Genomic DNA, 11885 nt, shown 5'->3' with positions numbered 1-11885 from the left:
ATTTTGAATAGAAGCTTGTTGATTTCTAAATGCTTGAGCATTTTGTTCATTGGTTTGTTTTTGAGATGTGAAAAACTGCGTTTGAGTTTCAACTAGCTTCGTCATCATATCTTCTAAATTTGGCTTTTTATCATCGGTTTGTTGTGGTGGTTTGCTTTGAAAATTCGGTCTTTGCTGATTATAAGTATTATTGGATACTTGTTGATTGCTAGGACCTTGTTGGTTATTGTATGGAATATTTCGGTTATAATTCTGGTTTTGATTGTAAATCGGTCTTGGCGGTTGATAATTATTCTGATAATTATTTCCAGGCCTTTGGTTTATGTATGAAATATTCTCTCTTTGTTCCATTGTTAATTCAATACTGAGACAATCTTTTGTCAAATGTGGTCCTCCACACTGCTCACAACTAATTCGTATTGAGTGAATATCCTTAGTCATCTTTTCCATTCGTCTCTCGAAAGCATCTATCTTTGCCGAAATGGAATCTAAGTCATGGCTAGAATCGGCTCTAGCTGCTTTAGATGATCTAATGATATCTTTTTCTTGGTGCCACTCATGTGAGTGGGAAGCAGTATTATCAATAATTTTGTAAGCATCAGTTTCGGTTTTCTTCATAATAGAACCACCAGCTGCTATATCTATGTCTTTTCTTGTAGTGATGTCGCATCCTCGGTAAAATATTTGTACTATTTGACAGGTGTCTAAACCATGTTGCGGACATCCTCTTAACAACTTTCCATATCTTGTCCACGCCTCATATAGAGTTTCATTTGGTTTCTGTGTGAACGTAACAATTTCTGCTTGAAGTCTTACGGCTTTAGATGCGGGAAAGAATTGTTTAACAAATTTGTCAACTAAAACGTCCCATGTATCAATCGCCCCTTCAGGTAACGATTCCAACCAATCTTTGGCTTCTCCCTTTAAAGTCCAGGGAAATAACATGAGATATATCTGTTCATCCTCCACTTCTCGAATTTTAAATAGTGTGCAGATCCTATTAAAGGTACGTAGATGTTCATTTGGATCTTCCTTCGGCGCACCACTAAATTCGCATTGATTAGTCACCATGTGTAGAATTTGTCCTTTGATTTCATAATCTGGCGCATTAATGTCTGGATGAGTAATTGCGTGACCTTGGCCAGTGCGTTTAGCTCTCATTCGGTCTTCCATACTTAAAGGTTCCAGATTCTCCATAATTGAATTTGTTGAATCGGTATCACTGAATGATTCTGATTTAATAGTTCGTTCCTCAACAATCTCTGTTTGAATGATTGGTGGTTCCGGAGGAAAGTTTAGTGGTTCAGGATCTATGAACCGTTCCTGAATATTTTCTGGATTCTCAATTGTGAGGTTTGTTTAAAAAACTGGATTATCGGAAATTTGAACTGAAGTACTTGGTCGACTGGATGACGATTCTAAAGAAAAATCAACGGCGGTTATATTTGTTAAACGATGTCTTGATCGAGTTACAGGTGGTGAACGTACAAAAGGTGATGAACGTCTTGCTCGGTGCATTCACAGAATATCCTATTAGTTTTTAAAAAAGGAAAGAAAAATTATAATAAGTTATCCAATCAATAGACTTTTCTGATTTTGCCCACGTTTCGAATAGCCAAAAGATGCAGCAGAGGGGCAGGATTCGTTTGGTCTCAATATAATTGAGGACTGTTTGGCTCCAATAACCCGGTCCACGTACAAATCCAACTATTACTACGAACCAGAAAATTTTGATGTCTATTAATTTAACCACTTAAAATAAATTTTCGTAATTTTAAGAAATTTAGATAAGAAGTAGAAAAAATTCTAAGTCCTAAAAACTAGAATGGCGAGAAATAAGAGAGAAAAAGAGTTTGTCGATAAAGGTTGAAAAAGAAAAAATGGTTGAAAAATAAAAGACGACGGAAAAATAAAAGAAACTTATAAAAACTTAAAAATACTTAACTAACCTAACCTTATTACTACAACTAACTTAAAATTATAATCGCAAATTGAAATTACTAATTGGAATGATAATTGATACATAGTAAAAGGTCTAAAAATATTAAAGCTTACAAGGAAAAACTAAATCCCAAATGAAAATAACTTAAAAAGAAACTAAAACTTAAAAAGGCGTCGCAAAATTCTAAAGCACCTAAATCTTAGTCTAAAGAAAAAGCACTTAAGGAATTCTACGGCAAAGCCTAAAAATCTAGGAGTAAAAATAACTATAGCAAAAACTAATTTTAAAATTAAATATGAGCTAAAAATACAAATGTTACGCTACAACGATTAAAAAGGGACAAAATATAAAAATTATAAAAAGTTATAAAAATATTATATTTTATAAAAATATTATTTTTATATTATATAATAAAAGTATTAAATTTATAATAAATAAAACTAGTTTAAAAGTAATATAAATAAAATAAAGTAAAAACTTAATTATAATAATAATAATAAGATTTAGGGTTTAATTAATAATAATAATATATTAACCGTAATAAATGCGAAATTAGGGTTTGGATGTGGCCCTGTCAGACCCCTCATGCGACTCGCATGGGGTTTAGTTGAATTATCATGCGACTCGCATGGTGTTCGGATCCAGGCCAAAAGTTGGGCTGCTACAGTACCTTGGCCCGATTACTTATTATTTTTTTTTTTTTTTCTGTTTTTCTAAATAAATAAAAGATTTTAAAATAAAACTTATATTTTTATAAACTTAAAATAGAAATAAAGAAACTTATAAAACTTAAATATTTACAAAATCTTAAAAATACTAATATTTTTGTTTTTCTTTTTATATTTTTCGAATTTTTAAAAACGTATTTTTACAAAAACGACTTTTAATAAAAGTAACTAAAATTTTTTTTTATTTTTATATTAGCGTTGCGGTTCCGGCGTTTAAGAGTGAATCCCCGGCAGCGGCGCCAAAAATACTTGATGTGCAGCGGGGTAGTATATAAAATAGTTATTATTTTACTAGGAAAAACTATTAAATACGATACAATTTTACACAAGATATTTATTTATTTATAGAATGGATATACTTAAACCTTGCTACAACACTTATAGGCAGTGTACCTAATCGTACAGTAGTGTAGTTTTTAGTAAGTCCGGTTCGTTCCACAGGGAAATCTTTAAACAAAGCTCAACGCTATATTAGTTTACTTTTATAAAAATACAAATATATATATAGGTAATATTATTATTATAAAGGGGGGGTTTTTACCGTTTAATGACCGGTTTGTCGATTTTAAAACTTTAGTCGCAGTTAAAACCTAATGTAAAATATAAAATAAATACAAGACTTTAAATTAAAGCGTAAAGTAAATAACGATAATGAAATTGCGAATAATAAAAATGCGATAAAATTAAATTGCGATAATTAAAAAGTACGATAATTAAAAGTGCGATTAAATAACAATAAATAAAAGTGCGATAATTAGAAGTGCAATTAAATATAAAATAAAGGAAATTAAATATGAAATAAAAGAATTATGCTTATTTAAACTTCCGTAATCATGATGTTTGACGTGTTGATTTTAGTTTTATGCCCTTGGGTTAATTGTCCTTTGTCCTGGATTATTCAATATGTCCGTCTGGTTTTTGTCCATAACAGTCCATCAGTCATAAATATAAATTGCAAGTGTCCTTGACAAATTATTATTATACCCGAAGTTAAATATTCCAACTAATTGGGGATTCGAATTTGTAACAAGGTTTTAATACTTTGTTTAATGAATACACCAGGTTATCGACTGCGTGTAAACCAAGGTTTTACTACTTTGTTAACAATTACACCAATTACCCTTGAATGTAATTTCACCCCTGTTTTAATTATTCTAGTGGCTATTAATCCATTCCCGTGTCCGGTTAAATGAACGATTATTCGTACATATAAATACCCCGCCCATCGTGTCCGATCGAGTGTATATGGTAATTTATAGGGACGCCCAATTGTAAATCTTTATATTAACATTAACAAACTTTCATTTAGTTAAACAAATATAAAGCCCATTAATAGCCCATAGTCTAGTTTCCACAAGTGTCGTTCTTTTGTCCAAACCCCAATTATGGTACAAAGCCCAATTACCCAATTTTAGTAATTAGCCCAACATCATGATTACTTCGTTTTAAACAAGCATAATAATAACTTAGCTACGAGACATTAATGTAAAAAGGTTGAACATAACTTACAATGATTAAAAATAGCGTAGCGTTACACGGACAGAATTTCGACTTACACCCTTACAACATTCGCTAACATACCCTTATTATTAGAATTATAATTAAAATTAAAATATAAATTATAAATATAAATATATTTACGTATGAAGAGGAAGAGAAAAAAGATGATAAAAACTCGGCAGAAAACTGGCTTTATATAGGACCTGACCAGCAATCTCACTCCATGCGACTCGCATGGATTTGTGCTTCTGGCCATGCGAGTCGCATGGCCACCCTGGATCCAGCCAAATGGATTTGTTTTCTTCTTGCCGACGTAATATAATAATAATAATATATATAATATATAATTATATATAATTATATATATATTATATTATATTCTTGTGCATAGTAGACTAGATATTTTTGGTCCGTTGCGTCGGGCGTTTCTTCTTGGCTCAGGTCCCGGTTCCGGATTTTCGGACGTCCTCGCGTATTATTTTAAATCGCGTACTTTGCGTCTTGTAACTTGTACTCTTGTCATTTTGAGACGTTCCTCATCAATATTTTGAACCTTTTTAATTGTATCTTGTACTTTTTAGCTCTTTGGACCTTTTTGTCTTCAATTTGTCGAATCTGCCTTTTGTCTTCACCTTTTATTATTTAAACGAATATCTCTTGTAAATAGAACAATTGCAACTAAAAGCTTGTCTTTCTTGAGGAATAATGCTATGAAATATATGTTTGTTTTTAGCATTATCAATAGCATCTGCGGTGTTAAGGAAAGGACGTCCTAAAATGATAGGAACTTTCGTGTCTTCTTGCATTTCTAGAATAACAAAGTCGTCGGGAAAGACAAGGGAGTTAACTTTCACAAGAATATCCTCGGCTATACCAATGGGAGTATCAAATGATTGGTTTTCTAATCGAATACCCATCCGGGTTGGTTTCAGGTCTCCTAAGACAAGCTTTAAATATAACGAGTAAGGCATTAGGTTAACACTTGCACCTAGATCGGCTAGTGCATCGTACACTACCGAATCACCCATCATACATGGTATGATAAAACTACCCGGGTCTCCCAATTTTGGAGGTACGTTTTGCTTTTTCAGGATTATCGAACACTCCTCATGGAGGAATGTGGCAGAAACTTCATGGTATTTACCCTTCGAGGATATGAGATCTTTTAAAAACTTCCCGTGATGGGGCATACCCCTAAGAACCTCCGCGAGTGGCATGTTAATGCCAATTTGCTTGATCATATCCGTAAATTTCTGATATTGGCTTGCGAGCTTGTCTTTCTTCAATGACTTCGGGTATGGAATAGGTGCCTTGTACACCTTCACTGGTGGTTCATCACTATTCTTTGATATGATCTCTGGTGGATCATCTTTCTCTTGTTCTTTCTCAACATGCTCATCTATATCAACGGGTACCTCCAAAATAGAAGGAGACAAAGGAACTTCTAGTAGTTATAGCATTTACATGCTCATTCCTTGTTTGACTGTTGTTGGGATTCACTTGAGTATTTGAGGGGAGAGCGCCTGGTGGTCTCTCTACTAGTGACTGTGAGATCCTTCCAACATCTCTTTCTAAATTATGTATCGTAGCTTGTTGATTTCAAATTTGCTGAATTTGAAGTTCCACATTTTGCTCGTGCTTAACCATAAAATCTCTCAAAAGGTCTTCTAAACCGGATTTCTTCTCGGGTTGTGGTTGTATAGGTGCTTGTGGTTGAGGTTGTGGTTGATTGCATTGGAAATTATTTTGGTAATTTCGTTGAGGTTGATTTCGATTGTTTAGGTGATTGTAACCCGGTGGTGCATTTCTTTGATTTTGATTTGAGAAATTCCAGTTATTTTGGTAACCCGAATTTCCTCCTTGGTAAGTATTATTGTTTGAACCCGAAGGTCCTCCTATTTGATAACTGTTGATAGGAGGATATTTTCTTTTCATTACTTCAACCACTGGAAAATCATCGAAATTCATTTCACCCTTTCGCAAATAACCTAAGAAATTAGCTTGTTCTTATATTGTTGTTTGATCACAATCTTTAGTAAGGTGAGGACCGTGGCACAATTCACACCCTACCCTGATAGCATGCATTTCCTTGGTTACCTTCTCAATTTGCCTTCCTTGATTTGCCAATTGAACTTTTAAAGCAGTGATTTCATCGTTGCTTTCAATACTAGCATCCATTGTTCATCTAGAGAACTCCATCTCTTGATGCCGATCATGAGAATGTTCTGCTATATCGGCAATGATTGTGTGAGCTTTTTTGGGTGTTTTCTTCATAATTGAACCTCCTGCTGCAACATCAATATCTTTTCGAGTAGCCACATTGACTCATTTATAGAATATTTGGACCTTTTGGAATGTATTCAACCCATGTTGAGGACATACTCTAAGCATTTTATTGAATCGGGTCCAAGCTTCATAGAGAGTTTCATTAGGCTTTTGCTTAAAGTAATTTATGTCACTTTGTAACTTTGCTGCTTTTGAAGCAGTGAAGAACTTTGACAAAAACTTGTCCATTATATCATTCCAATCTTCGATATCACCTTCTGGTAATGAGTCTAACCAATCTCTTGCATCATCCTTTAACGACCATGAAAAGATTTTTAAACATGCGACATCATCAGTGACATCTTTGATCTTGAATAGCTTGTAAATGCTTACAAACTTACGAAGATGCTCGTTAGCATCCTCATTCGGAGCTCCACCGAATTGGCATGTATTAGTCACCATGTGAAGAAATTGACCCTTTATTTCAAAACCGTCAGACATCGTAGGCTGAATAATTGCGTGACCTTGACCTGTTCTTGTTGCCCTCATTAATGCATCCATCGTTTGATTTGTAGCAGCCATCTCTTCCTCTTCTTTAATAACTGGCTCTATGATTGGTTGAATAACTGGTTCAGAGTTAGAATCCAATGAAAGTGATTCTAAACCCTGAGAAAGAGATTCTACTTCTTGAGCTCTTAAGCGTTCATGAAGCTCTCTTTCAGGCTCAGAATATGAAGGAGTTAAATCAGAGTTGGAAGAACGTAAATTCATGCATTAATGCATATTTTGCATTCACAACACCACAAACAAAGGCTTATAATAAAAAGTAACTTTTTTAGGAATTGAATTCCTACAAAAGGATCGAATAACATAAAAACAATGTTAAAACCTTTAAACAAACAGATTTTCCTTCTGATTTTGCCCACGTTTCGAATAGCCAAAAGATGCAGCAGAGGGGCAGAATTCGTTTGGTCCCAATATAATTGGGTACTGTTTGGCTCCAATAACCCAGTCCACGTACAAATCCAACTACTACTACGAATCAGAAAAATTATCTATTTATTTAACTGCCAACTCCCCGGCAGCGGCGCCAAAAAGTTGATGTGCTGAAACTATACCTTTATTTATGAATGGATTTGAATTGTTTTATTACACGAATTGATTTATTGAATATATGTTGTTTTAATGAATTCAGATTGATTTCACACATATATAGGCAACTAGTCCTTTTCGCGTAGTTTAGTTTTATAGGTAAATCCGATTCGTTCCACAGGGAGATGAAGTGTTTAATGGTTTTTAAGAGTCTTTGAAGTTAAACTAATTTAAAAGGGTTTTAGATTAGGAATTTGTTTTAAACAACAAAATAAAATACAAATTATTTAAACTAACTAAATAATAAGTTTTAATTAAATTAAAGATGAATGAAAGGAAATTATAATATTTAAACGAATTATAAATTAAGTAATTTAAAGTAATAATAAATGATTTAATTAAATTTTTAAACTAAAATATTAAACAGTGGTAAAATTACAAATACGCGTTTTGCGTAGTTTTATACGCGTTCCGCGTATATATTGGAATTACGCGTTTCGTGTGAAATTATACACGATCCGCGTAAGTTATAATTGATGTGACAAAACAGTACGTATTTGAACTGAAGGAAATTGATTTATATTTTAACTTTCTAAATAATGATAAGTAAAAATATAATAATAACTTGCAATATAAATAAATGGGAGTGTTCACTTAAATATTTCACCTCTAGATCCATGGATTGTTTTGAATTTAAGCCCTATTAAAATGTTTTAATATACAACTTTGTATTTTCTTTCGAATATATAAAGTTTCAACTAACTAAATTAAATCTAATTTTGATTTGATCTTATTTAGATAGTTAACTATTCCCCAAGTATTTAAATTGAGACCTAATCTAGTTTTGACTTTCGCCAAAACCTTAAATCGTAACGGTTTCCCTTTTTACAATTTCACTATTATATAACTAATGATATTACCCAAACCACCGAACCTTATTTCTAAATTGGTGTTAATAACTTATCCATAAGTTCGTCTAAACCACTTTTAGTGTTAAAGCTTAATTTATATTAATAGAAATAACTTTCGCTATTTATATCTAACAAATTAAGTGATAAGGATTAAATATCTAATCTTATAACAATGGTTCTTTTGACTAGGCTCAATGTTAAAAATACTTAAGCCACATTTTAATATTTACAAAAGATAACAATCCATTTCTCAAGGGTTCTACATTTAAGTAAACACTATGGGAACTTAGCTACTCATTATACTAGGGTAGACATAAAAATATAAATATACAAACATAATGATAACAATAATGATAATGATAAAAGATTATAACAATAATTTTAGTAGAGCAAACTTACGAAAATTTTCACTTTCATTAACTTCAAATGGTAGAAAATTACAATAACAACACTATTGCACTCGAACAATAATACCTTTAATCACGTATCATACACCCTTAATAATAAAACTATCCTAATTGTTGAACTTAAAATTAATACGGGATGAAACTTGAAGTAATTGGTGCGGAGTAAAAATGAAATAAACAAGCCAGTAGCTAAAATAATAATTTGCGTATTCCTCCAATATCTCTCCTCCCACCCTGTATCTTGATCAGTACTCCGTATTATAACCTTTGAGAATTGAAAAGTGGACCAATTGTTTAATCTGCATTATGCTCTTGTCTCAGTAAAGTTTGATAAAGAATACATTGTAAAATTGAGGTGTGCTAACTGCCCTCAAATAACTGGTTGATGCATCTATTTCTTCTTATTATAATTAAATGTGCATCTCAAAATGCTGTAAAGTAACATCCTCAGTATCGATTACTTCATTTTGTTGGTTTTTAATTTAAAAGCGTGACCTGTGAGGCTGAAAAAGTGAAGATTCTTCATAAAAGAATTGCTATTATAATGTAAAAGTTGACTGGACCACGTGAAACTGTAATTGAAGTTGGCCACAAAATTACGCGATCCATGTAGGGTATCACACGTTCCGCGTATGAGTAAACAGGTTGATTCTTATTTTGGTGACAACATTACGCATTTCGCGTAATGTATTATGCCATCCGCGTAGGAGTAAAACAAAATTTTTCTTGTTTTTGTTCTCTGTTGATCCCTCTGTTGACTCCTTTATGGACGTATACTATTTTGTATGATTTGTTTTAACTATTTTCTTCGGTCTTCTTCGTTCTTGAATTCGGGTAAACGTTTTCTCGATATATATTTGGTTTAAATCGACGTTTATTATCGTTCCTTCAAACTTTAAGCTCATGTTTACTTTAGTCATTTTTCTCGTGAATTATGCATTAAATGTCATCGTAAATGGTAAAAGCCTATGAAATATAAATAATATTGCGTCGAAATATATGTATGTTTAAAGCAATATCAGTTGTCAAATGATGTACGAAAGATATCAGATAACTGATAAATGCATTGTGAGATTTTAACCCATTTAGATGACTAGTGCTGCCTCTCTCTTGCATTTTTCCAGAATCATCTCACGCACACACACACCCCTCGTTCCTTACTTTCTTCACCTAACAAAACCCTAATCCTTAAATCTTGTTCTAGAGCTCAAATCGTTTGTTTCTTTGTGTTCTCTGTGATTCACTTATTCTTTTAAGGTAAGAATTATAACATTTCATGATCTAATCTTTGAGAAATTAAGAAATTTGTGTTAGTTTTCATAAAAGTGTAATTTGGGTCAAAATGGGTTAATTTAGTGTTGTTTGTGTCAAAACCTTGTGGGTTTGTGTTTCTAAATGATCAGTGTACTAGATTTGGTAAGTTTTGAGGTTAAAAACGAGCTCTAGATCGACAATTGGAGAGTTTGGTGTGAAACCCGTCACTTTGGTAGCTGATGCTGCAGATGAACCCTCGGCCGATGGTCGCTGAATATCGACCGATGGTGTCTGGTAATCAGCCGATGGACTAGACCGTCAACCGATGGTGTGAGTCCTTCGACCAACAGTTGTAATTTTACTGCCGATAGTGTAGTCTATCGACCGATGGTGTATGACGATCGACCGACCGTCTCTGACGATCGACCGATGGTCTTTCCAGTTGGAATTTTGACTAAGTGTTCATACCTAGCTGTTATGCTGCCCTTTTGTATATTGATTATTATGATATTATAACTAACTTGTGTATATGTCTTTCTCAGAAAAAGGAGAAAGAGAAGGTTCAGTGATTAGATAGCTGAACACCTTCTCGTTTGCTGGTCATCGATGAGTGGGACTAACTGGAGACTAATAGTATAGAGTAGCTTGTTATCCTATGATTGCCATATTTGTTAGAATTAACATGCTACTATTGTTAGTTATTACTGAGATGATTATGTGCAAGTTGTTGTTTGTTGATGGAGCCCAGTGCGTCCCTATCATGTGGTAGCCTAATTTGATAGAAGATATCAACCTACGAGTTGGGTTCCTCATGTGGTAGCCTATTTGCATCAGTGTGGTATATGTTTGAATGACGCGTTTGTCATGTGTGGGTGATTTATGCAACACGGTATGTAGGAGGAACTTCCAGTAAACCCCAGCCCGATCAACTGGTGGTTAATGGTTTGGCCGAACTGTCAGAGTCTCTGTAGACTGCACTACTGGGTGATGTTTATGTGTTAGACTATGTGACATGATTAGTATGATGGTTCATGTATGCTATTACATGTAGTTAGTTGTACTCACTTAGCTTCATGCTAATTCCCCTCCATCTCCTCCCTGCAGGTTGTTAGCTTTGTAGATTTTGCTTTTGGGAGAAGACGGGCGTGATGATATTATGTTTGATAGGATTTAACTCTGATGTAGTCTTACTTTGTTTAAACGGTGTTCTTTTGGAAACATAATGTAATTACGTCCTTTCCGGATAAATATGTATTTTGTTGAAATGACACGTGACATCGGGCGAACTGTATTAATGTTAGTTATCTATCGTATTGTAATTAATCAATATAACGCTTCCGCCACGTATAGAAAATTTTTTAGCAGTGTCACAATAGTGATCATCATCATTATTTTTGCCATTCGGGGGATTTTTCCCGCAATTCGCATTATGCCTTCCAAAGATCGCTTGTGATCATGCGCTTCCCTCACTGCTTCCGCACATGTTATTCGAACTCTTCTGTACAAACGTTGCTATAATGACATGTGCAAATCGGTATCAATGCAATGGATTATTCCTGATACCTTCTGACTTTCTATTAAGTCTGGAATTATTAACACTTCCTTGGTATACCTGTCAATAATTTCCCCCAAAGATTGTTTGGGTCTCTACTATGGGCATGCAAGTTATAGAAATTTAACAGGAAGCGGGATCTAAGGTTCGAGAAACTTGGTATGTGTAGGATGGCAGATTACTAGACCATTCTCTTGCGATTCCTTGTAGCATGATAGGAAGAATATGACATGT

The 11885-nt window shown here is 33.6% G+C and overlaps 1 non-coding gene across 1 annotated transcript; it reads left to right on the top strand.

The window, feature by feature from the left end:
• The first annotated feature begins 6532 nt into the window (after positions 1–6532).
• On the top strand, positions 6533–6638 carry LOC139887330 (small nucleolar RNA R71). The gene has a single exon (XR_011773165.1). It is a non-coding gene; the product is annotated as a small nucleolar RNA R71 (small nucleolar RNA).
• Positions 6639–11885: the final 5247 nt, after the last annotated feature.

The sequence above is a fragment of the Rutidosis leptorrhynchoides genome, chromosome 1, assembly GCF_046630445.1.
Source record: "Rutidosis leptorrhynchoides isolate AG116_Rl617_1_P2 chromosome 1, CSIRO_AGI_Rlap_v1, whole genome shotgun sequence".
Taxonomy (NCBI): domain Eukaryota; kingdom Viridiplantae; phylum Streptophyta; class Magnoliopsida; order Asterales; family Asteraceae; genus Rutidosis; species Rutidosis leptorrhynchoides.
Note: the sequence above shows the minus strand (reverse complement) of the source record. Positions and strands in the feature narration are given on the sequence as shown.